The sequence below is a fragment of the Cynocephalus volans genome, chromosome 2, assembly GCF_027409185.1.
Source record: "Cynocephalus volans isolate mCynVol1 chromosome 2, mCynVol1.pri, whole genome shotgun sequence".
Classification (NCBI taxonomy): domain Eukaryota; kingdom Metazoa; phylum Chordata; class Mammalia; order Dermoptera; family Cynocephalidae; genus Cynocephalus; species Cynocephalus volans.
The window spans coordinates 62244906-62270565 of NC_084461.1; positions in this window are offsets into that span (position 1 = coordinate 62244906).

A 25660-nucleotide genomic window follows, 5' to 3' on the forward strand; every position below is an offset into this window, starting at 1 on the left:
AATGAGTTAATTAATCTCAAGAGATTTACGTTGGTCATATTCTGGAACCTAGAAAACAGAGGTTCATTACAAAGTCATATGGATCTTAACAAACTTGCAACTTAGGACTTCTTACTAGGGCCATTATGTTCATGCTGGTTTGACAGCAAAATAGAAATTTCAAAACCTAAGAAATGAATGATAAGTTGTGATAGGAACATACTAAAAGCCAAAGGACATGTGGCCCTAAAGATGTGGATGGGAGGAGAGAAGTTTGGAGAATTGGAAAAGAAATAAAATATTGGGTTAATTACTGGAAGAATGGAGTTGAAGCAATCAGAAAATACAGAAGTTATTTTTAAGCAAATGGAAATGGAGGAAATAAGTGGAAAATCAGACCTGAATTGAGAAGATCATGAAGGTTTTGAAGGTAGGTGGAGTGGAAGGGGCAGTAAAGAAGAAGACTGACACTAGGCTGCTCTGACCAGTGACTGTGACTGGGCAGATACAGAGAGAGAAATAAAACCACCGATAGAGAAGAGGAGCTCTCATTTGGGAGGCTGGCGGCTACTGTGCCTGAAGGGACCAAAGTGCAGGGTTAGGAGGACCCTAACTACTGTCCTAAACCGTAGTCTCTGTAGGGGTCAGCTCTCGTTTCAGTGATACGTAATGTCAATATTTCTGGAATAACATGGCTGTTGAATCTGCTCATGAATGACCTTCATGCCTAGAGCAGAGCTGGCTTTTCAGCTGGCCGGGCTAGGAATCTGGGCAGAAAACTGTTGCTGCCAGGTGGATTCATTCTACAGAGCTTGGACCACAGTTCTCTGGCACTACCAATAACTGATTCCTTCAGATTTATTTACTTTTTTTTTTTTTTTTCACAGCTGGCTGGTATGGGGATCTGAACCCTTGACCTTGGTGTTAGCAATAAGTGCTCTAACCAAATAAGCTAAATGGCCAGCTCTCAGATTTAAAGAATGAAGCCATCCCCACCTCTAGTCCACTCTGTTTCCCCTTCTTGTCAGAGACTAAGTGAGAAGATTGTCCTCTTCTAAGAGTTTAATTGAGCCTTTAAAGCATAATTTCAAAATTTCACTGAGGTATTTTTTTTAAATGGGTGTGGACTGTGGCTTTATAAGGAGAGCAACTGAACATGTTAACAAGTGACCAGCCTCTTGCCATGTGGTCCCCCGTGTTGCCAGGGGACACTGTAGAGAGTTCCCACCAAGAAGAAGGCCCTCCCCAGATGTGTTCCCTGGACCTTGGATTTCCTCGCTTCCAAAATTATAGGAAATAAATTTCATTGTCTTAAAAATTACCCATTTTCAGGTATTCTGAACTACAGCAAATGGACTAATACAGATGTCTAATGAACATCTGAGCATCTCAAACTTGACAAGTCCAAACATAGCTCTAGGTATTCCCTTCTACTCCAAACTGCCTTTTCAATCCTATTTTAGTTAACTCCATCCTTCCAAAACCTAAAACCTGATCATCACCATTGACATCACCCTTTCTCTCACACCCCACATCCAGTCCCTTAGCAAATTTCATCAGCTAATCTCAGTTTACAAGAGATCTAAAGGTTTTTGCATAAAGATAGAAGAGTAAAGCTGTTTAAAATGGAAATAATAGGAGAATTCCAATATTGCCTCCGGGCCCATTAAATATGGGAAACAGAAAATGAGCAGCCTCCACTCCAGAGGGCCACAGGTGGTTGCTGGTCAGCTAAACCTTTTGCACTGTCCATGGCTCAGCAACAGGTCAATGTCTTATTCACTGCATACTTGAAGAACACACTTGGAGAGGACAGCAAGGAAGGGATAGGAAATGAAATCTAATTCCTCTTCTCAGAGAGGTCATGCAAATTCTGAGGCACTTAGGAAAATATTTCCTCTTTCTCCTTATGCTTTTAGCCTCTACCGTGTTTAAGAATTAACATGTGTTCTTGAAAAGCCTGTTTGTATGTTTGAACCTCTACCAGCTAGCAATAAAAAACTTAAGAAGATGTATCTCTACGTCACATGATGGGGACACCATATAGACTGAATGAGTGATTCCTGTTGATTCTTTGAGCCTTAGAACACCACAGCTTTCCTGTGAAAGGATCTAAGGAGTCTGGAGTACCCATGCCCACTATAGACTGTCCTGCTAGGATCCCCTTGGATATCACTATGGGATGAATAACTCAAATGTAAGGAAATAGTCTATTAGAAAAAGAAATTCACCTTGAAGGCAAAGACAACTTCATGCGTAGGGTCGGAATTTCCCCAAAAGTGAGTGCAGATTATCACGCAGATTACAAGAAGGAGGTTCTCCAAGAGATGGGGGCACACATGAGGGCAGGCAAAGGAGCTCAACTCCCTGTTAGCTCCCAGGAGACATTTCATTTGTAATCTGGGAAGGGTCATGTCTGTAATGTAGTTTGAATTCTTTTCTTCACATATTGTTCTTCCCTGGTTCCCTCAGAACCTCAAAAAACCTGGTGAATCTACACAGTGTGGATCATGCTCTTGTCAAGGGAAGTGAGAAATGAGGCCTGTTCTGTGTTGCCCGCCCTCCCCAGAGAGAGCCTCATGGGGTTAGCAGAAGTACAATCTGGAAACCACATCTGTCATTACAGGCCAAGGTCATCAGCAGGGGGAGGAGTGGCCTTCAGTGGAGCTGGGAAGGACACACTTTATGGAGGAGCAGCTGGTTGGTGTGTGGACAATTTAGGAGCTGGAACGAGGTAATGTCCCTTCCCCAAGCATGCCAGAGGGAGGTAATCCTTAAGGAAAGAGATCACTTATCCTTGGTGTGGCCTTTTTAAGACAAGGCTACAAATTCCTTGACATTCCTTTCTTTGAGAAGTGGGATCTATGTCCCCTTATCATGAGTCTGGGTGAGCTTCTGTCAGCTTTGACCAATGGAGTATGGTGGAACTGATGTTATGAGACTTCCAAGATTAAGTCATATGAGGTCATGTGACTTTTGTCTTGCTCACTGGAATACTTACTTTTGGAATTCTGATCCATGCGGAGAAGCCATGTGTATGTGCTCTAATGGACAGTGCCAACTTAGCCCACCCTTTCAGTCATGCCAGCCCAGGCACTGGCCATTTGAGTGAAGAAGATGCCAGATGATTCCCCTTCCCCACTATTGTAAGTCAGTTCCAGATGAGGCCCTAGACACTGCTGAACAAACACAAGTCATGGCACTAAGTCCCATCTAATCCCTGCCCTGCAGAATCTGTGAGCAGATTCCATTAAAAAATAGTTGCTGCTTTACACCACTGTGTTTTGGCATGATTTGTTAGGCAGCGATAGATAACTGGAACACTTGGATTACGACTGTGATTTACTACCTGCCCTTCTCTAGTTTCCCATGGTTCACATTCTCTGCCCTATTAATTTATTAAAGCCCCGGTACACTCAGGGATTACTTCAGCAAAAATAACCCCCAAATGAGCCCCACTATTTTGACCAATAGTGATCAAATCAGTAGCAAGTGCCTGACCTAAGAAGAGCTAACAGCACATCTCAAATTGGCTGACAGTCTGTGAGCCAGAGCTGACCAAGAGGAATGGAGATGACTAGCTGGTCTATGGCATTCTTTCTCTGGGAGTGTCGGGACTCAAGAAACAGACAGAGAGAGTCAGGAAGACACACACACACACACACGCACACGCACACAGAGAGAGAGAGAGAGACAAACTGACAATAGAAGGTAGATATGTAAAGACACACAGAGAAAGAAATAAGCAGAAGTCCTGAGACAGCAGAGCCTTATGAAAGAGACATCAGAGTACACCAAAGTCATGAGTGAGCAGAAGCCATGAAGTAAAGAAAAGGGTAAAAAGGGTGGCAGGCCGATGGCTGGTGTCAGGAGCACTGGAGCAGAACAAGAACAGGGCACTAGGAATGAAGAAGGTGCAAGATTCACAGGACACTAGACTTGCAGTTTATCCAAGTCTTTATCCAGTGACTTATCTCCCAAACATAGAATAGTTCTAAGAGGAAAATAAATTTCCATTTGATCAGTTAGTAACAGCATGTTTTGTGATGCTATCTCTAGTTAGGTATAAAGGACACACTGTACCTATTTCCTACCCATTTTCCTATTTAGCAAAATCATACTATGGAAAGACTTTAGTATGTTTTTCTTAATATGCTGTAGGTGTCCCTGAGCCCACCCTCTTGTTTACACCATTGCCAGAGCTGAGTTTCCACAGAGCTGTGAGGTCCAAGGAAGCAGCAGCTACAGCCACAGATCCTAACCCAGGAGCACCTCTGGGTCTTGAGTTAGCAGGTTCTTTCATTTCCCTGTCTGATTTCTGTAAACCCAACATAGGATGGTCACAAAGTGGCCAAGGAAGGGCCACGGAGGCCCCTCGACAACTCCTCAAACCCATCGCACAGTGATGGTCAACAGCCAGCAGAACAGAGTTGGGTAAATGTCACACAGCCAGTTGACCCGATGGAGATGTTGAGCCGACAGCATCACCAGCAGAGTCCACCATAAAGAAACTTAGAGAGGGAGGGTGGATGGCTTTGAGACTACACTGAGAACCCTGTTTGCCTAGAACTGAGCTCATACTGACATTCAGTCCAGCTTGTCTACAAAGATTTCCCCTATGCAACTTACCAAGTAATCCATAAAATAGCCTTGGCTTTCCACCAACAGCTTTAGAATGAGCGCTCATGGAGTCCAGGCTGGAGCAGAGAAATCCACCTCTTGCCCTGAGGCCCACATTCCAGTGAGTGTTGGAGACAGCATGGGCATTCCAGGGGACGCCAGAGGAAGAAACTCTACCCGCGAGCCGCCTCCACCCATATGAACGGATGGAGACAATGCTGATTTCACAGAGCTGAACTGTGCCAACTTCCTCCTCACTCTGGACCTGGACATAGAGTGAACAATGTGGCTTCCAGACCTCTGTTGTTTGGCAGCCACACAACCCTCATAAAAGTAACCAGCCCCTCAGTCTAAGGACAATGTGGGGCATGTCTATAAATGCTCAGTTAATGGACAGAAGTACTTGCCTAGACACGCTGTTAACCCAACAGGCATCTATCATGTGAGTGAGAAAAAGAAGGCTCAGAGCAGAAGAAGCACTGTCAGGGTGGATGCCCAGAAGTCCAGGATGCTGGAAGTAATCCCTGCCTGCCCACGTGCCATGTTTCCACGAAAAACATGTTTTAACAATAACAAATATGTGCTCTGGGAAATAAAGCAGGGAGGGGCCCAACAACACAGGTGCAATATGTAGGCTTAAGGGTGATGAGCAAGAACAAAGGAAGAGGCAGTTAATGTTTGGGGCAAACAGGGTGACTTGACAGGTGTCACACATGCCGGGCATACACACGATGGTGGCAAGGGCTGTGAGTGGCTTCCACACAGCATCGGGGCTAATAATAGAAGGCTCGCTTCCAGGAGTAATTGATAGTCATTATTATATCCTTTGACAACAGTGCTCCCTTTATTACTGTCCTTGGAGGAAATAGGAAACCTCTCCTGGTTCTGATTTTGCTTTCATTCATCTTCCTTTGCCCTAAGTCTGGTCCTGGCAAGGGGGTGTGTATCTCAGATGCACTTTAGCAGTTGTGATCTGAGACTAAACACTTAATCTTCATGGAAAAGGGGAAAGAGAGTCATGCTGCGGGTTAAGGCAGAGGGATGGAGGCCCAATAGTGCTGCTCTAAATGAAGGGCTCCCTCCCTGAGGTCCGTGCTTTGGTTCTGTGCCATCACCGTGCCTTCGGGAATGAAGCTCTATCCCTATGCTGCTCTGCAGCTTCCCTTTTCCATGACAGGGGATTATCTGGCACTCCTTGCCTTAGAGGACAGAAACCTGCATTAGGTGAGAGGATTTTGGAGGCTCTCACTATCAAGGTAACTAACAATCCCTCAGGGAGCACTTTCTAAAAGGAGAATTCTAAACGGGAGGAGTCCATTGTGCTAATCTGCCCTAACTCCTGTCTACCTGGAGATTTCTGCTATTCAAACATGGAGCTTTGTCCCGGGGAGGCCACTGGCTTTCATAAGAACATTTATTCATAGTCACAGGCTTGGTAGAGTCACTCCAAGGCCAGGAAGGGTAGGTTTTCTCAGCCTTTGGTACTTAGGCAACAAAGTGTCTGGTGTGGTCTACAGGCTGGGCCACCAGAGTAAAGCCATGAGCGTTCTTGAGACAACATCTCTCTGCACTGAGGCATGCACCCTCCTGTCCTCACTTCTTACACCTAGAGACTCTCTCCCACAACCTGCCCACCCCAGCCCCTTTGCTGAGCGCCATCCGGTCTCCCAATATGTATGATTTTATCAGGTCACCTCTGACTCTTTTCAAATGGTTAGTTATACCATTTGCATTTACAATTAACAGCAAAGGGGAACTCTTCAAGGATGGAGGTAGCAACCCAAAGCAGATGTTAAAGACCCCAGAGGATAGCTGCTTAGGGCAGCTGACCTCGGAGAATTACACTCTGGGTCTAGGAAGAACGAGGTGAGTGAAATGAAGGGATAGGAGAAAATGAGCATGGCGGGCACAGACTCATGAGAGGCGATCTGACAGTATCTGACCCTACAACTCCTCAGCTTCAGAAAGGAAATCTCTTGGATTGGACTAGCAGGTATTGCACATAAGATGAGGAATTCTGATAGTTTCCTGAATGCACAGCCCTTTGATTCTCAGCAGCAACCCCCCATCCCCACCCTCCACCCCCACCCCTCTGTGAGTGAGAGGGCCCTGACAGCCTGTCACAAACTCACAGACTCCAAAGCACAGTGACAGACCTGAATGAGACAGCCTCTCTCGTCAGAGTGAACCCTGTCAAAAACCGCTCAAGATTTTTACTCAGGAGACAATTCTGAGAGTAATTAAAATCAAACCCTAAATCCTTTCCTGGCACCCACACCCTAAATCATGTTCTTATATCCCAATTTTGTGCTTAGGCTCTTAAATAGCTTACCCAGAATTACTCAGATCCATTTTAGTTGGAAGAGCCATGGGCTCAGTCCTACAACAACAGATAACTAGTCTTGTCCATCCCAGCTCCGATAGTGCCCACTTACCCACCGCCGGGCTCCAGCCGTACAGAATACTGCCTGCAAGGGGCATGAGCCTACCATCTTGTGGAAACACCTAACAACTTACAACTACTGCAACTGACTCTGTGCCAGAACGTTTATATGCTTCATCTCTTATCCTTACAACAGCCCTACAAGGTCAGTATTTCCATCTCAATTTGACAGATAAAGAAACAGGTTCACATAGGACAAGTAACTTGTCCAAAGTCACACAGTAAGTAAGAAGGGTAAGTACCTGTGAGGGGTTGGGATCCCCAGAAGCAGACGGTGAGACAAGAACTCATGTGATAGCACGTCATCAGGAGAGCTTGTAGGAAAACTGGTCCAAGAGTAGGGAAGTGGGACCAGGAAGGGGAGCAGGCCAAGTGGAGAAGGCGCAATGTCAAGGAAAGACCCCAAAATGAGTTCTGCAGACAATGCTAGTCTTAGAGTTGATTCAGTCAGGGGCCAGAGAGCAGGGGTAGTTATATGCCTGCAGCAGTGGGTTTTTGGTTAAGGACTGCCCCTGGGGGGTGTAAAGTCCCAGGTACTTTCTTGCCCTGCCAGCACATTGGCTCCAGCAGGCTGACAGAAATCCTCTGGCAAAGAGACACAGGGGCTGGCTGTTGGAGTGAGAGCAGACTGAGAGCTGGTGCTTGGTAGAGGGCCCCAGGCATGGGTGGAGTACTGACACCAAGAGCTACCCAAGGTGTCCTGGGATCGGAAGCCCATGCTTCTCGCTGGCCGCAGATATGGCCCGGAAGCTGTAGGCCTTCTGCATCCGAGGCTGCACATTGAGCTTGGCTGCAGAATTCTTGCGGGCTGGGCTGGGGGCAAGCAGGCCTGTTATAGTGCTATTGTAGGGGACAGAGAGGGAGCAAAAGCCCACTTATTTCATACCGTACAGTCACCATGAGCCTCAACTTTAAGCTTTTAGATATAGCAGAGATAAAATGAGAGAATGGAAAGATGTCATCAGTCAATTTTAAATTCCCAGACACAGACTGTCTCTAATGCACTATAAATTAATATTTTCTATATTCCCTATAATTACCTTGTAATTAGTCCATTTATATTGTGTGACACTTCCTTCTGTGATGGGCCATTTTTGGTTTATTTTTAGAATCAATTCAATAGATTATGAATAGAATGTAGCAATGATTTAGGTTATAATAGTCTTGATAGTCTCTGTTTCATCAATGTTTAAAGTACAGTCATGCACTGCATAACAACATTTTGGTCAATGATAGACTGCATATACAACAGTGCTCCCATAAGATTATAATACCATATTTTTATGTACCTTTTCTATGTTTAGATATGTTCAGATACACAAATACTTATCACTGTGTTCAACTGCCTGCAGTATTCAGAACATGATGTACATGCTGTACAGGTTTGTAGCCTCGGAGCAGTAAATAGGCTATACCACATAGCCTAAGTGTGTAGTGAGCTGTACAGTCTAGGATTGTATAAGTGCACTCTGTGATGTTTCCACAATGACAAAATGGCCTCAAAGTGAATTTCTCAAAATGTACTCCTGATATTAAGGGACATATGAGCATACATTATTTTATTACAAATTTTTGATGTTTCACATCAGTCCAATATTTTTCAAGCACTTTTGCTGTGTATAAAAATCAACAAAGTGTGACATTTCTTACTAAAAGCAGCATTTTCTTAAATGTAAATATTTTAAAATGCCACAATTTTTGTTAGCCCGTTTTGGCATCTGTAATTGTTAACACACTGGAAACCCTGCTGTAAGAGGGTGGCTGAGCCTCTCTAAAATGCTGAGGGGGCTACAGATGTGACTCAGCAGTGGGGTGGCCACCTCACTAGACAAAGAGAAACCACCAAGATGTTGGTCTCAGAAGCAGGAGGTCCCACATCCATCCATGCAAAAGGCCTCTTTAGTCACAAGCTCTTCAGGAGCGGGGCCCAGAAGCACAGGAAGGTAACATGTACTTGATAAATGGTGATTGACTAAATGAAAAGGACAAAGCATCCAAACACCCATCAATTGTGGGGACAGTTCCAGACTAGGCAAAGGGACTTTAAATCTGGAGGGCTGAGCTGGCAGCCTGAGCTGCTTAGGTTTAAAGGCAGCAGAAAGCCTGAGGAGCCTCCAGCCTGGGCCTCTCCCCTGCTGCATGGTGCGGGCTCCAGAGGGATGTCTTGCTTGCTCTGCACACCCACTTAGGAGGAGCTGCCTGGGATACCCAAGCTCTGACTTGGACCCTCGTGGGCTGCAGGGTCCCAGCAGTCTGAGGGGAATATGAAAGCACTTGACATTATTTACAATGGTGGCCTCCAAACTTCTGCTCCATGTCTATACTGTTAAAAAAAAAAAAGGTTTTTACATAAGGTTCCTAAAATCTGCATAACAGAGTTTTGACCTAGATCTTTCAGTTCTTGGCTGACAAGGTGATGTACCCAGAGGGGTTATACCAGATTAATTTAATTCCAAGTCTATTCAGCACAAGTCACTGGCCCCTTAGTGAGTGCCAAGCACTGTGCTGGGTGCTGGGATCCAAAGATGAATAAGGCCTACTCCATACTTTGGAGAAGCTTATGGTCCAGTGCAGAAAATAATCCATACCTAAAAGCTGTGCATGGGGGCAGGGGAGTACGCCTGGGAGTTAACAGAAAACCCTCAGGCTAAGGTGAAGCTCAATTCAGCCAGCTTTAAAGAGATTAAATATAATTATCATCCTGACTACATAATGTACTAAGGGAAGTGGAAATTTGAGTCTAAAGGCAAAACCTTTTAAGGTGCAATAGGAATGTATTTTTAGATGTGAGGCAGGTGCTCTGGCTGGGGTGGGAGACCTCACTAGATGGAAGTGGGACTTTGTACCAGTCTCTACAGAGACTCAGCGGAAGCAAATCCCAAACCATAGTCTCTGAGGAAACACTCAGTTTCTGAAAGCTGATGTCAAGTTCACAGGGCTGGGAGGCAGGAAAAAGGAGGCAATGGGAATCCTGGTGCCTTTGTATGTGTGCTCCACCTAAAGCCCTCTGAAGAAAGTCTTTGGAAAAAAAACTTGTCACCAACTATTTTTCTCTTCTTGGAGAATTGGTCTCTAAGGCTGATCTTTTTCCCATCCACACCCTATCCCTGCTCTCTGTGTTCCCTTAGCCAAAGCCTGTTTTCCCCTAACTTCATGGGGGCTGCTACCCTTCTAGCTCCTGCACCTTTTGCCCACCTAGTCTCAGCCTCCTTCCTATGCCTCCACCCTACAAGGAAACTTCTATAGTCCCCCTTAATTCATACACTGAAATCCTAATCCCCAAGGTGATGGTATTAGGAGATGGGACTGTTGGGAGGTGTTTAGGTCATGAGGGTGGAGCCCTCATGAATAGGATTAGTTCCCTTATGAAAGAGTCCCGAGGGAGCTGCCTTGCCCCTTCCACCATGTGAGCACACAGCAAGGTGGTACCAGCTATGAGGAATAGGCCCTCACCAGACACTGAATCTGCCCGTACCTTGATCTTGGACTTCTCAGCCTCCAGAACTGTGAACAATAAATTTCTGTCTTTTGTAAGCCACCCAGTCTGTGGTATTCTGTTATAGCAGCCTGAATGGACTAAGACAGAAACATTATTCAGAAGCATCAAAAGCAGAAGATACAAAGATGGCAGAATTCCCAAAGCAAGAGGAGAAAATTCTTTCTGTTTATTCTGGCGATTCACTCTATAAGTCTCATCACTTCTTAAATGGGAACTCAGGCCCATGAATGTTGGTCACTTCAACTTGGCAGGCTTGGCATTGCTCATCTTTGAAGAGCTGGTAAATAGTTCCATGTTGTTATGGACTAAATGTTGCATTCTCCCAAAGTTCATGTGCTGAAGCCCTAACCCCCAACATGATGGTGTTTGGAGGTAGGACCATTGGGAAGTAATTAGATGCAGATGAGTTCATGAGGCTGGGGTCCATATGATGGGATTCATGTCCTTATAAGAAGAGGAAGAGAGACCAGAGCTCTTTCTCTATCATGTGAGGTCACAGCAAGAAGGCAGCTGTCTACAGGCCAGGAAGAGGGTCCTCACCAAGAACCCATCCATGCTGGCAACCTGATCTTGGACTTCCAGCATGCAGAACTGTGGGAAATAAATGTCTGTTGTTTAAGCCACACAGTCTATGGTAACTTGTCATAATAGCACAAGCTGATTGAAACACAGGGTTAAAAATAATGTAGTTCCTCTACTCATTTTATTTTTCAAAATCCTCTCATTTAGCCTATCCTTCAATTAATGTGAAATACTGACCTTTTATTGTACTGCTACATATTCACCCCAGAGAAAGTACTCACCAGGAAGCAAAGAACTGCCAGTGTTTTCCCTGTTCTGGCTGTGGCAGGTGCTGTGTCTCAAGGTAGCCCTGTGGATTAGTGGCTCTCAAAAGTGGACTTTCCCCAATTATGTCATTAGAATTACCCGGAGTATAAACTATTCAAATTCCTGTCCCACCCTTCCCTCTCAGAGGAGAGTAGGGGATGATGGTGATTGTGATTCAATTTTTTTTTTCCTTATTGAAATTTGAGACTCATTGCTCCAGAGAATACAAGCTGGAATTTCTTTTCTTCCCAATTTAGAAATTAGCTAGTCTTCCTGGAGCTGGCGAACACTCAGACTGTCTGAGAGCCTGTGTTTTCCCTCTGCAGGGAACCACACATCGACCCGTGTGTCCCCCCACTCCACTGCTCACACACTCGCCTCCCCTCCTTTGTTCACAGCCAAGGCCCTGGCACCTCGCCCAGCTGGTGGGCATGCTCTGGCTGCCCAACAGCTTTCCAGACATCTCTTTAAAATTCATTATCCGAATGTGCAGAAATGACCATTTGGAGTCGCTATCATATTTCTGTGCACTGTGACACTCATCCGAAGGGATCAAGTGTGGAGAAAACGTGCCCCTTTGACAGAGATGTTATTTCAGCGGGTGTCCTCTTTCAAAGGGTTCCCCCTGTATCTGAACTATCGAATTGTTCCTAGTTCCATAAAAGCAGGGCAGCTATTGTGATGGAAATTTACATACACAGTGTAAATGCTGAGCTTGTTTGTTATCTGAAAGAAGCTGCTACAGACTGAATAGATCAGGTGTGCTCTGGTCCTTCATTTGGGCGGTGGATTCAAAGGCTGGTCTTAAAGCGAATCCCTCCCTCTTCCTTATTCAGGTTACAAAGGCCACTGAGGAGGAAACGCGTGCCTGTGACCAGCTGAACACAGAGCAAACCAGGTCTCCTCACCCTCTCAGGGTGTGGAGCTCCAGCCTGGCGCTCGGTGCCTGGCTTGCCAACTATTAATAGGGTTCATAGTCTCACTGTTTGCCTCCTGGAAGAACTCACTGCTTTTTCAAGTACAACAACACTTTTTTGGTATTTACTTTTCCCACCCCATAGCTGGACTTCTCCTACATAACAAATTTCGTGAGAGATTAAGAACTACTCCTGGTACACTCGAGATAGAATAGGTAAAACCTAGACCTGGAGCAGCAACCTGTGAGTCATTCTTGATTGAGAAAGTTTCTAAGTGGCCACCAGAAAAAATAAGAGAAGGTTTCCAAATCTGGCAAGAACTTAATGTCACAGTAGAAATAGAAAGAATATTAATGCATGAGGCACAGACATTTTAAACATATTAAATACACACAGTCATAAACACAATCACAGCTTTAAGAGATTTTTAATTCATGCATCCCTATCTCCAAAACTTACGATTATACATGTAGGCCCAAGTATAAGCTATACTGTCCAGTATCTATGAGAACGGTGGTGACATCCATTTTTCTCATAAAATACAAATTGGAAAAAATAAATGGGAGGCTGTACAGGGTGATGAGCAATGGACTCGAAATTAGGAGATTGGAGTTCAAATCTCACCTCCACCAGCACCTGTATCTTTGGACATATCTCTCAACCCCATGTGTATCTTTTAATGACTGGTAATCGTGAAAGAAGGAAGACCACATTTAATAGATAAATAAGCTGACTGCAAGAGAAGTTAACTGGGAACCCAGCAATTTTTAGCACGGCCTGGGCAAAATCCCATTCTGGCTTCTAAGCAGTGCTCTTTCTCATTGTGGTCTCGGGTTTATTACTTATCACAGGAGGACATTAATGCTTATCTTTCCTACTTCATAAAAGTCTTAGAAAAATTAGCTGAGACAATATATGGATTGAGTTGAATAATCTCTCATATATAGAGGCGTTTAAATGCCATGTATTGGTTCTTTTCCAGTTTTCCTTATCACAGTGAATAGCACCACTAGCCACACTGTTACATAAGATAAAAACCTTAACACTTACCTTTGTCTCACTCCCAAATCCAGGACATCACTAAATCCTGTTGTGTCCCCATCTAAAGGCATCTGGAATCTGTCTACTTTTCACAGTCTCACTTGGACCACTGCAGTAGCCTCCTAATTGATCTTCCCTCATGCGCCTTTCAGGCTGTAAATGAATTATCAACTTGGACCCCAGAGAGATTTTCACAAACACAATCATGGCCATGGTCATCCCTGTTTAAAGCCCTTCCATGACTCCCATTGATTTTAAAATAAAGACAAAAATCCATAACCCATTTCTGATAGCAGAAAAAAATACTTAATAATAAATTTAGCAAAAGAAATGTGAAAGTTATACATGGGTACTTCGAAAAGTCTGTGGAAAAAACAGAATTAAGAGATAATACAAATCTTTCCATGAACTTTTTGAAGGCCCCTTGTACTCTGAAAAGTATAAACCATTATTGAAAAAAATTAAGAAAGACATAAATAAATGTAGAAACATCTCATGCTCATGGATTGAAGATGTGATGTTGTTAAAATGGCAATACTCCCTCAAATAGACCTACAAATTTAAAGCAATTCCTATCAAAATCCTAGCTGGCTTTTTTGCAGAAATTGACAAGCTGATCTTAAAAGTCATATGGAAATTCAACAGACTCAGAAGAGCCAAAATAATTTTGAAAAAGAGGAACAAAGTAAGACTTACATTTTCTGATTTTAAAACTTAATACAAAACTACAGTAGTCAAAACAGTGTGGTAATGGCATAAAGGTAGATATATGTCCATGGAATAGAATTAAGAGTCCAGAAATAGACTCTCACATTTATGGTCAATTGGTTTTTAACAAGGTTGCCAGTATAGTCAATGGGGGAAAGAATAGTCTTTTCAAAAAATAGTGCTGAGACAACTGGATATAAACATGCAAAAAAAAAAAAAAAAAAAAAAGATGATGAACTCCTTTCTCATACCTTACACAAAAACTAATTTGAAATAGATCATAGACCTAAATATAAGAACTAAAACTATAGAACTCTTAGAAGAAAATATAGGAGTAAATCTTCATGAATTTGAGTTAGGCAAAGACTACTTAGATATGACACGAAAAGCACAAGTGGCAAAAGAAAAAATAAATAAATTGACTTCATCAAAATCATAAACTTTTGTGCTTCAAAGGGTACCACCATAAAAGTTAAAAGAAATACACAGAATTGAAGAAAATATTTGCAAGTCATATATCTGATGAAGAACTTGTCTCTAGAATATATAAGAGCTTTTACAGTTTAATAATAAAAAACAACCCAATTAAAAATGAGCAAAGGACTTGAATAGACATTTCTTTTTTTTTTTTTTTTGTCTTTTTCGTGACCGGCAGTCAGCCAGCGAGTGCACCGTCCATTCCTATAAAGGATCCGAACCCGCGGCGGGAGCGTCGCTGCGCTCCCAGCCCCGCACTCTCCCGAGTGCGCCACGGGCTCGGCCCTGAATAGACATTTCTACAAAGATGATAAACTAATGGCCAATAAGCACATGAAAAAATAGTTAACATCATTAGCCACCAGGGAAATGCAAATCAAAACCACAATGAGACACCACTTCGCACTCGTTAGGATGGCTATAAACAAAACGACAGATAATAACAAGAGTTGGTGAGAATGTGGAGAAATTTAAACCCTCATACAGTGCTCATGGGAATGTAAAATCCCATGAAGCCACTTTGGAAAACAGAGTTACTATATGTCCCAGCAATTTCATTCTTAGATATATATCCAAAAGAAATAAAAACATATTCACACAAAAACGTATACATGAATGTTCATAGCAGCATTATTTACAATAGCCAATATGTGGAAACAACCCAAATGTCCACCAACTGATGAATGGATAAATAAAATGTGGTATATCCATGCAAAGGAATATTATTCAGCAATAAAAGAAATAAAAGTTTAATACATGCTGCAACAGAGAAAAATCTTGAAAACATTATGCCAAGTGAAATAAGCCAGATACTAAAGGCCACACACTATATGATTTCATTTATATAAAATGTTCAAAATAAGCAAATCTATGGAGGCCAAAAGTAGATTAGTGTTTGCTTAAATTTGGGGAAGGGATGGGGATAGGGGAATGGAGAGTGGCTATTAATGGAAAAATTTCTTTTGGGGTGATGAAAATATTCTATAATTGATTGTGGTGATGGCTGCACAACTATGTGAATATACTCAAAAACATTGAATTGCATACTTTAAGTGAGTGAATTGTATGGCAAGTGAATTCTACCTCACTAACGCTGTTATTAATTTATTTTTAAGTGCCCTAGACTGCAGGGCCCTGCGCAACCTGCCCCCTGAAGATCATTTCAGCCCCATCAACCTGAATAGGTCAGTGACTATTTTTTATATGCTCCCATAGTACCTGTACCTCTCCACCAAATCATTTCTCATGGATACAACTACACATTTGTTTTCATAATTCACTAATTTTTGGTGTCCCTGGTGGATTATAAATTCAATGAAAATTGAAATGGTGTAACTTATAAATGTAAATATTCATTAATTAATGAACATTGTATAGCCAGTGTCTAGCATAGTGTTTGGCAAATAATAGACAATAAATATGTATAAAATGAGTGAAAGAATGGAATGTGGGGCCCATGGGTAGCAGAAAAGAATCTCTCTGCTATTGATTATACTGTATCTTCAAAATGACAGCTTAGATGTAAAATGGAGTCTCAGAGTTTGGGGGGTTCCAACGGAAGAGAGATAAAGATCATCTTTCTGTTTCTGTAAATGTTGTGCACTACGTGGAGGATACATTCATTTAATAAACAGTTCTTGAGAACTCACCATATGCTGACCACTCTGCTAGGGACAGGGACACTTCAGGGAGCAAGAGACAAAAGTCCCCATCTTCATGGGTCTAGCAAGCTAGTCACAGGAGATGGGCAGTAAAGCAAGATACATAACACATGGTAAATAATTTCATACATAAAAAGGCAGAGTGCTTAAAAAAGAAAAATTAAGCATTAAGTAAGGGGAATATGGAGGTCCAGTGGTGGGGGAGTGAGTTCCTATTTAAAATAAGATGGTTTGTCAGGGCCAGCCTCAGGGTGGTCTCTAGTGACCCCCACCTCCTGGTCTTCACACGCTGGTATAATCCCCACCCCATTGTGTCAGAGTTCATCTCTGTGACCAATAGAATACAGCAGCAATGATGATATGCCACTTCTGGGCCTAGGTCATAAAAACATTGTGGCTTCTACCTCTTCCTCTCAGATCACTAAATCTGGAAGAAGCCAGCCACCATGGCTGTGAGGAGAAGCTGCGTGGGGAGGAACCGAGGCCTCCTCCTAACAGCCAGTGGAGAGGAGCTTGGAGGTGACCCTCCAGCCCCGGGGGCCCTCAGGGGACTGCGGTCCTGTGTGCATCTGGACTGCAGCTTCCCGAGAGGCCTTGAGTCACACCACCCACCTCAGCCCCTTCCACATTCCCGATCCGCTTCAACTGCTGCATAATAAATGTTTGTTACTTTAATCCATTAAGGTTTGGGGCAATTTGTTATGCAGCAGGTACAGGGTGGACCTCATTGAGAAGTTGGCATCTGAATAAAACTACAAAGGAGGTGAGGGAATTAGCCAGGTGGCTCTCTGGAAAAAAGGGCACTACAGGCAGAGGACACAGCCAGTGCCAAGGCCCCAGGTGGACACATGGCTGGTGAGGACACCGAGCTGGGAGGAGGTCAGGAATATGCTGAGGAAAGCGGTGCAGTCAGAGACTTAGTGGGAGCCTGTGGGCCATTGGAAGACTCTGGCTCCCACTCTGAGTGAAACAGGGAGCCCCTGGAGTGTTTTAAATGGAGGGGTGACAGGATCTGACTTAATATTTAAAAAGGATCAGCCCAAATGATTTAACTATTTGACCCCTTTTTCAGAAATCATGTAACAAAAATCTGGAAAGAGGCCATATCCACTTCCAAGGGTGCCCAGCGGGGTGAGTGGCACTAGATTCAGTGTCATTTCTTACAAAAACCCCACCAGCTATCACCTCTCCCATATCAATTCTGTTCTCGTAGGGATCGCCTGACACTCCTCTTCTGTTGGGTCATCATTTAGTGTGGTCTCCCCAGCTCTAGTGACCTGAGACAGAACCAAAGTCCCACAAGAGTCACTTTCAGTGGTGGGGCTCTGAAAAGATATGCCTATCAGGAGCGGACTTCCAAAGACTCCAGTTGAGAAGGCCTGGGGTGGGGCTCCAGATGGCTATGTATATGTATATACCTATATCTATATATCTATATCCATTGTGTAGCTATAGCTAATGTATACTTACAGCTATAGTTATATTTTTAACACCCTTCATGTGATTTTAATGTATACGGCTGAAAATCCCATCTACAAGTGTGGAGAGCAGGGATTGCATCATATTTACTGTTCTACCCGCATCAGGGCCTGGCACTTGGTGGGGGCTCAGCCCACGTGTAGTGACTAAAGTATCTAATTCACACATGTATACGTAGCTGAGAGCACTCCTCCCAGGACCCAGGGTCCTGCCTTTGCACTACTATCCAAGTTAACCGATCAGGACTGGTGGTATGTGAAGTACCAGGAGGAATACAAATTATACAAAAAGCTCTGTTCCAGCTTTCAAGGAGGACGTCACTTTTTTATAGTGATAGACATGCACACATGAAATGGGAAAGGATCAGTCCAGCAGACTGTAAATCAGTCATCAAAAGGTGGGATTCCTAGAATAAAAGTGCTCTAGGAATTCAAAGCAATGCATGCGGGCTGGAGAAGCAGAGTTTGAGCTCTGTCTTTTGGGGGATTATTAAAAACTTGCTATCTGCGTTTTAGGGCCTAGTGTGTCCAAGTATGAGTAGGGTTTATAGAGATAATGATCTGAAATTCTGGGCATAAGCACCCTGTTGAAGGAATAGTAAGGAGGCCAGACGGGCAGAGCAGAGGAAGGAAGGGAGGATGATTAGGAGATGGGGTCAGAGACAGAAGGCTGCAGGGGTGAGCTTGGTTAGGGCCTTTTAGGCCAACACACTGGCTTTGTTGGTTACTCTGGGTGAGTTGGGGAGTCAGCAGATGGTTCTGACCGGACAAGTGATGTGCTCTGGCTTCAGTAGGATGTCAAGGACAGAAGCAAAGAGATCAGTTAGGAGATGATCTGCAGTAACCCAGGTGAGAGATGGAGATGGCTTGGATCACAGTGGTAACTCTGGAAGTGGAGAGGATGGAAGACTATTCCGGTGCATCTGTAAATAACAAATAACAGGTGTTTATGCAGAGCTCCCTGTGAATGAGCCCTGTGCTGCCTATTCAGCCCTTACCACAACCCCATGGGTTGGCCACTAGTATTACCATCCCCACTTTACAAATTAAGAGGCTGAGGCACAGTGATAGCAGGTAACTTGCCCAAGGTCACACTGCTGGAAAGGAGCAGTTTCAGGATCCCCTCCAGACCACCTGACTCCGCAGTCCATGCCATTAACTACTCAACCATGATACTTTCTCTGCCTTTCCCAGCAATGCCAGGTTTGAAGAAGATCTTCTGTCATTTTTAGACAATGCAGAGCCTGGGTTTCAGCCCAAAGAGACAAGTATATAAAGAGAAAGAGAAATTTTGTTGGGCGAATGCAATTTGCAGCAGGTGCACAGTTCTACAACGAGGTAGAACTGGTTCCCCAGCCCTGATGACCCTGTAAACAACTAATGAGTTATGCAAACACAGATTCAGTCTGCAGAGGGACTTTTTTTCTCTCTCTCTCTCTCTCACACACATTAACACTCACCTGCTGCATATTTGAATTTCCTCTATCACCCACATTTACCAATAAACGGCCCTGCCAGTAGAGAAGGGGGAAAAACAAAAAAGCAAGGGTCTGTGGTTGGTTTGTGGCTGCCAAAGGGACAGGTTTGTTGGCAAGCATTGAATAGAGGGCACACTCTGTGGGATCCTGGCATTGTCGAGAGCTGGGCAACACAGTTGTTCTCTCCAAAGGGTGTGTGTGTGTGTGTGTGTGTGTGTGTGTGTGTGTGTGTGTGTGTGTGTGTGTGTGTGTGTGTGTGTGTGTGTGTGTGTGTAGGGGATGGGGGGTATCGGCAGTAGGGACTGTGGCACCAGAGGAGTGAGTAACACATAAGGAAATGGATCCACACGTATCAAAGACAAGAGATATGGGCACACTGATTAGGAAAACACAGAGCCATTCTGAAGTGTGGGCAGAGATCATGTTGCTCTTTCATGTGGAGCCAAAAAGAGCTTAAGCCTGTGTTGATTGTGACTAAGAAACTGCCCCATCCACACAGGACAAAGGTAAATGTGAACACGGCAGCAGGAGATGCCATACTCCTGGCCTCAGAGCCTCATCTACACCCAGATAATAATCCCAGGACCTCAACTGGGACCCATGTCCATTTCCACCAGAAGAGCTCCATTTTTAACATCTATTTCATAGAAAAATAGGATTCTGCACACAATTTTCTTTGGGATAAGGAAGATTTCTCTGCTAAATAAAGTTTGAAAAACAATGATTTACCCCATGTCACTTATTTTATGAGAAGTCAACAGACTCTGGAGTTTGTGACATGCTCAAGGTCCAGCTGCTTAGTTCTCAAGCCAGCACCAATCCTAGGGCCAGCCACACTGTCCACTTGTCCCCACAACACAGTTCTGCCTCTGGACACACACATATTTCAAACTCATCACTATGCTCTACTCCCTGTCTGGGAGTAAGCAATTTAGGTTTTCTTTGAGATTCCACCCTCCCCCAAAAAAATTAATCCAAGAAAGAAACTATTGATTTTGCTCCTTAGTTAAGTGCTCAGCTTTGCCACCATCTCTACCAGCTCCTTAAATGCATTTGCATTCTCCTTTCTAATGTCTCAGATCCAGCAATTAGTGTCAACCATATTTCATGGAAGCTACTTTCCTTTTCTTCTCAAAAAAAAAAAAAAAAAAAGCAGAAGGTGATGACTCTGAGAGGTGATTTGACCAGCCCAAAGCCCACTAATCCCCCACCAAGTGACTCCTATTTCTTACTGTGGAGTATACTAACATTTATAAGGCAAATGTATTTCACAGAGCCTAGTTTCCAAAGCCCTGTAGTTTCAGGTATAACCTAACTTTTAAAATTACATATGGAAATGTTAAGCTTGCAAAAGACAGGAAACTTTCCCCAGGCTAAAGTCTCTGTTGTAGATAAAGAATTGTAACACAGCAAAATTGTTGGCTCAAGGACAGACATCCTTGGAGCAAGTTAACCTACTGATTGATATTTCAAGAAAGTCACTTTATTGTTATGTAAATATACTGAGGAAACTGCAGTAGAAAAAGACAGTATTTGCTAAGAACAAGCTTTTGTTGGTGGATCGACTGAACCTTTTGCAAATTGCATTATGGAATGTCACTTTGTTATTTCACTGATGTTACCAGCCTCTATTGTTAAACTATACTTAGCCATAACTCCACCTATGTTCTTTTTCTGTAACTTTCTGGTCTGGAGAATAAATTCTGAGACAGAAACCCAGTTCAGGGTTAATTTCCCAAGGAGTAATGCCTCTCTCTTGAGGGTTCCAGGAAATTAACCACTTCAGGGTGTCTCACTGCTCAGAAGAAATGGGCTTTGAGTAATCCTTTGCATCTCCATCACCCAAGGGAAGAGAGGTGACAAAGAGAGTGTAACATCTTAACTTTTCTCTGCATTTTATGGAAAGGTATATGCTAGGACCATACCTGCTTCCCAACTGTTTCTAATTATCTTCAAAGACTCACTTAGAGCCAATGATTCAGCACGACTCAGGAATCTGATTTTGTAAAAAGGTGAGAATCTTTTGAACCACAACCAGCACATGCTAAACGAAATTGCACCATTTAACACACCAATTATAAGCTAAAGAACAACAACAAGAAAACAGCTCTCCTCACACTGAAAAATCCAAAATAAGCAGGCAGCTCAAACCAAATCTGAAATGTATTGATTTAATTTCAACCAACATAAATCAGTGGATTGAAATAATTATGTCCCATTTAAAAATTCACATTTGACCAATCAAAAAAGGACATGTTTGATCCTCATTTTGGGGCACCTTATCCCTTATCCCCCTTACTGGCAGTATGGCCTGGGGTGGCTTTTTTCTCTTTAGGCTCTATGTGGGCTGATCTAACTGCCCACCTCCCTCATGTCTGGTGCTGGATGCCGGGAGTACCCTTGGGATTCTGACTTGCTTGCACTGACCTCACAGTTGTAGGAGTAAAGGAAACTTTCCTTCCACCCTCTGAAGGTTTGATAAATCGAGTCTCTATAATAAACTGACAGCAGACAGATTAACAGGAGAAAAGGCAGACACATGTATTATGCACATGCACATAGGAGCCACACAACATAAGAGACTCAAAAAAGAGCCAGATGACTAAAGTTTTTATACTGTACAGAAAGGAATGGGAGTCAGGGAGCTCCTGGAGGTGATGGTGACAAGCTATAGGAAGGTGAGGGAAGGAAATGCACTGAGAACAAAAGCTATCTTCTTATGCAGATAAAGTCTCTCAGGTAGAAGCCCTCGGAAGAATAGATAATAGCCTGTGGCAAATGGGTTAGATCTTTAGTCTCTTTTCCTGTAAATTAATCTCCCCTGGTTGAAGGGAAGATCAGAGAAAACCCTTCCCTGTGCATGCTGCTTCCCAGATTCTCTCAGTGTGAGTCCAAAGTGGTATATTTGAGGGTACCATTTTCTGAGCCCCAACACAGTCCAGTGAGACAACTAGTGCCATGACACATAAACTGAATAGAAATGTAATCACAGTGTGTTGAAATGTGCTAGGCTGTGGCAGCCAAGAAGAGGAAGTGGTTTATTCTGCCTGGGGTCTCGTGTAAACTCTCCTTAGCCTTAGAGGACTGGGTTTTGAATGAGTGGTGGTGGTTCTCTGGAGATTTGGTCCAGAAGGAAGAACACAGGTAAGGACAAAGACTTATGAAAACACAGGATCCAGTTCAGGAGAGGCCAAGAAATTCAGGGTTGCTATAGCAACACTGGGCAGGTAATGAATAGTCAAGGGAGGAGAAAATGAAAAGGAAGATGGAAATAGATCATAAAGGGCCTATATTTGCCACATTTAGAAGATTTGACTTTATTCTGTATATAATTTTAAAATATATACATTTACTTTTTTTTCTTTCAGGATTAAATGACTAATACACTCATAAAAATTTTTTGAATTTTAAATGGAGGGTGGAATCACCCACAATTATACCTCCAATGAGGACCACTGTTAACACTTTCACTCATCATTTCAGATACACAAACTACACACACACAGCCACACACACGCACATTCACGATCCAGATGTGCAGATGGTCTCGTTACTTGCTCTTTTTATTTAACCACATATTGTGAACATTTTCCATCTCATTAGATGGAATTTATGAAGCCTGCATAGTATCCCATCCTATACCAAAATTTATTTAACCACTATTCTATTGTGGGATATTAGACCATTCGTAATTTTTCCATGTTTTTATGAAGCTATAAAGAATATAAAGAACATGCATGTCCAATTTGTTTGCATAGTTGCTCACTTATTGACATAATTTAAAATCACAATTTCTGATTCAAAGAAAATACAGATTTTATAATCTTTCATATATATTGCAAAATTTTTCTTAAGAAAGGCTACACAATTAACATGACACTTAAGATGGTATAAAAGTGTCAATTTCTCCATTTTCTTGTCATTACTGGGTATTGCAATTTTTATAATTTTTGCCAATTTGTTGGCCAAAACTAATATATTATCAACATTCAACCTGCTTTTTTTTTTTTTTTTTTTTTTGTCTTTTTCATGACCGGTACTCAGCCAGTGAGTGCACCGGCCATTCCTACATAGGATCCAAACCCGTGGCGGGAGCGTCGCTGAGCTCCCAGCGCTGCACTCTCCCGAGTGCGCCACGGGCTCGGCCCTCAACCTGCTTTTAATTACTACAAGGGTAAATTTTTTTACACTTTATTGAACTTCTGATTTTCTTCTTTCATTAAATGCCATCCCTGTTCTAGGACTATTTTTCTATTAAGATATTTTTCTTTTTCTTGTTTATAAAAGCTGTACATACATTAATGACACAAACATTTTGTCTCCTACAAATACTTTTTCTAATTTGTCAATTCTTTGTAATTTTGTTTTTGATAATTTTATCTTATTTTATTATTTATTTTATTATTTTTTTAATTTTTTTTTAAGATGACCGGTAAGGGGATCTTAACTCTTGACTTGGTGTTGTCAGCACCACACTCTCCAAAGTGAGCCATGGGTCAACCCCTTGTTTATGATCATTTTAGACCTAAATAAGTTTTTAATTTCTACATAAACAAAACCATCAACCTTTTCTTTTACCCTTAAAAGGGCCATTTCTGAGATCACATAACTATGTGCTTTCATATCTTCTATTTAAATACTTGTATTTCTCACATAATAAATTTATTTGATGTGTGAGTGAGATAAGAATTTAATTTACTCCCATAGTAGGCTGAATAATGACCACCCAAAGATATCAGGTCCTAATTCCTGGGAACTGTAAATGTTACCTCATAAGTAAAAAAGATCTTGACGATTGTGGTTAAGGATCTTGAAATGGGTGAATTATCTGAGTGGTCTGTAAATCCAATCACAAGTGACCTTATACGATAGACAGAGGGAGGTTTAACACTCCCAGAGGAGAAGGCAAAGTGGAGAGGCAGAGACCAGAGTGATGCAGCCACAAGCCAAAGACCACCCGCAGCCACCAGAAGATTCTCCCCGAGAGCCCCCAGTGAGAGCTCAGCCCTCAACATTGACTTTGGCTTGGTGAAACTGATTTTGGCCTCCAGATCTGTGGGACAATAAATTTTTGTTTCTCTAAGCCACCAAGTTTGTGGTCATTTGCTACAGCAGCCACAGGAAACGAATACAACACCACATCCAATAGTTTTTCTAAAACAATAAATAATCCATCTTTTTCTCACTTGTCTGAAATGTCATCTCTATCACATATAAAATATTTATATATACATATGTTTGCTTCTAAGTTTTTTATTCTTTTTGGTCACCAGTCTATTCTCATGTCAGTAAACACCATTTTAATTATCATGTCTGTTTAATTTCATATCTGGCAACACAAGAATCCCTTTATCAATATTTTTCAAAATTACATTTATTATTCTTAATTAATTAGTCTTCCAGATGATATGAAATTTAGAATAACTTTTTTAAAGTTCTCTAAAAAATTTTATTTAATAATAAGTACATTAATAAAAAAGTAGATAAAAAGCAAAATCAAAAAAGTAAATGTCTCTTTATTATTAAAGCTCTTGTTTTATGTCCCACAGTAACTCTCAAAATTTCCTTCATACAGTTTCTGCACATTTCTTAAGTTTCTGTCTAGTTTGTCCCCCCCTCCCTCCCTCCCCTCCTTCCATTTTCTTTTTTTCTTTCTTCTATTGCTGCTTATATAATGTTTTTGAGCAGAGGAGTGTCATATGATTTCTTCTTTGGCAGCTAATTTAAATTTCCAACTTTGTTTTGTTATTTTCATAGGCTAATACTGAAACTCATTTTTAGGTTCTAGCAGATGCCGTGTGGGTGGTGGCAAGAGGCGGTGCAAGTGTGTGATGTGGGGGGGCGGGGGGGGGACAAATGTAATGTCTAATTAGCTCTCAATAATCAAGGGATCATTATTCACATATTTTGAAATTGGGTACAACAGGGCCTTATGATTTTTAAAAGGAGAAAAATAGGTCTTTGAGAGCCACAGTTAGAAGGCCTCCTGTAATGACCTTCTTAAATTCTAATCAATTGTTTTTCATCCTTTTGTTTTACATGCAGGAAGAAAACTCTCCCATGCATCAGTATGAGCTCTGAGCCTCAAGCATGTTTTCTATTTGCATAAACCGAGGCATGAGGAAGACTTTAGATGGGGAAGAGTTAGCCTACTAGTCAGCTCTGAGAAGTAGCCCTCTGATCACATCTTCCAAACCAAGACAGTCACCAGATAGAATCTGGTGAAGACCTACTCTGTAAGAAGATGGAGAGAAGGAAGACATGACTGGTTTTTAGCAGTGGGGGAAGTAGGTAGAAAAAAAGAAACCAACCTCCACTTTATTTTTACTATCCTAAACAAATAGAAAATGCTGCGTAGAAAAGCTAAAGGCAGTGGTTTCCAGACTTGGGAATAAAATGAAGCAGATGTTTTAATGGCACCTCACATTGAGCACCACATTAACCATCACTGAAGATTAATTAATGATGGTGATAATGACTATAATATCATTTTTATTAAAGTGCAAGAGCACTCTGTAAAAAAATATATAT